We start from the raw sequence: 2,163 nt of genomic DNA on the forward strand, positions 1-2,163 counted from the left end.
CAAAGTTTTCGAAGTGTGAGTTTTGGCTTGAGAAAGTGGCCTTCCTTGGGCACGTGATATCAGGTGAAGGGTTGGCCGTGGATTCAGAAAAGATTCGGGCGGTGACCGATTGGAAGAGGCCAGAAACAGTTACGGAGATTCGCAGTTTTCTGGGGCTAGCTGGATATTATAGAAGGTTCGTGCTTGGATTCTCACAGTTAGCTGCTCCCCTCACGAAGCTTTTGCATAAAGGTGTGAAGTTCGAGTGGGGTGCCACTCAAGATCAAAGCTTTGAGGAGTTGAAGAATCGGTTAGTAACTGCACCGGTTCTTGCCATGCCCATCACCGACGAGGAGTATACCGTCTACACCGATGCATCCGGATCTGGTTTGGGATGTGTACTGATGCAGAAGGACCATGTTATAGCATACGCTTCTCGGCAGTTGCGATCGCACGAACAGAATTATCCGACCCATGATCTGGAGCTAGCTGCAGTGATCTTCGCTTTAAAGATTTGGCGGCATTACTTATATGGAGTGAAGTGCCGTATCTTCACGGATCACCAAAGCTTGAAGTATATCTTCACTCAAAGGGAGTTGAATTTGAGGCAGAGGAGATGGTTGGAGCTGATGAAGGACTACGATCTGGATATCCAGTATCATGCCGGAAAGGCAAACGTGGTAGCAGATGCGCTAAGCAGGAAGAGTCAGATCAATCTGGCATCGATTATCACCAGCGAGACACACCTTCTCGAAGAAATGAGAAGAATGAATCTGCACGTGGGCGCATCCCGTGAGTTTGCATTGGAAACCTCATCTCGATTGATTGGAGCGAGCAATAGGGCAGGTACAGCTACAGTTGCCTCGATTATCTTGGCTGCGGTCGAGGTTCGACCAGAGTTACATGAGCAGATTCGAGCAGCACAACAAGAGGACCCAAAATGCCAGAAATTCCGACAACATTTCGAGTCAAATGCAGACTCACCATTTCAACTCCACGAGGATGGTATTCTGCGGTTCCATGACCGCATATGCGTTCCGAATGACTCAGAACTGAAGAATCTGATTCTGTCAGAAGCACATGACTCGGGGTATACCATCCACCCTGGTGAAGTCAAGATGTATCAAGATTTAAAGCGATATTTCTGGTGGCCAAAGATGAAAAGGAACGTGCAAGGCTATGTTGAGAAATGTCAGATCTGTCAGCAAGTCAAAGCGGATAGACGGAAGAGGGCGGGACTGCTCAGACCTTTGGAGATACCCATGCGGAAATTCGAGTCAATCACTATGGACTTCGTGACTGGATTTCCGAGAACCGTTGGACGATATGATGCCATATGGGTGATAGTGGATCGGCTGACGAAGATTGCACACTTCATTCCACTCCGGATCGAGACATCCGGAAGAGAGCTAGCCGATTTGTTCTTGCAATACCAGTTTAAGTACCACGGATGTTCGAGGCACATTGTCTCCGACCGAGACACTCGATTTACATCTCACTTTTGGGGGAGCTTTCAAGAAGCCATGGGCACGAAACTGAGATTCAGTACAGCCCATCATCCGCAAACCGACAGTCAATCCGAACGAACAATCCAAACATTGGAGGACATGCTTCGATCCTGTGCTTTAAGTTTCCGAGAATCTTGGATCAACCACTTGTACTTGGTAGAGTTTGCGTACAACAATAGCTACCATTCGAGTATCGGAATGTCACCACAAGAGGCACTTACAGGACAGCAGTGTCGCACACCGCTGTGGTGGGGACCCGCAGGTACGTATTCACCTACCGGGCCTCAGATGTTAGAAGAGATTGCTGAAACGACGAAAGTCGTTTTGAGTCGGCTTAAGTCGGCCCAAGAGCGACAAAAGAAATATGCGGATGTGCATAGAAGACCGTTGGAGTTTCAAGAAGGGGATCACGTGTGGCTTCGAGTTTCACCCGTCAGGGGTGTACACCGATTTGGCGTATCAGGCAAGTTAAGTCCTAGATATATTGGACCGTTTCAGATTTTGAGGCGAATGGGACCGGTGGCATATGAGCTTGCATTGCCACCAGCATTGGACCGGGTTCATCCGGTGTTTCATGTGTCACAATTGCGCCGATACGTACGAGATCCGTCTCATTGCATTGATCACTCGGACCTGCATGTCCAAGGTGACTTGTCCTATCAAGAAGAGCCAATGC

The sequence above is a fragment of the Carex rostrata genome, chromosome 28 (genome assembly GCF_964058835.1).
Source record: "Carex rostrata chromosome 28, lpCarRost1.2, whole genome shotgun sequence".
In the NCBI taxonomy this organism is placed as follows: Eukaryota; Viridiplantae; Streptophyta; class Magnoliopsida; order Poales; family Cyperaceae; genus Carex; species Carex rostrata.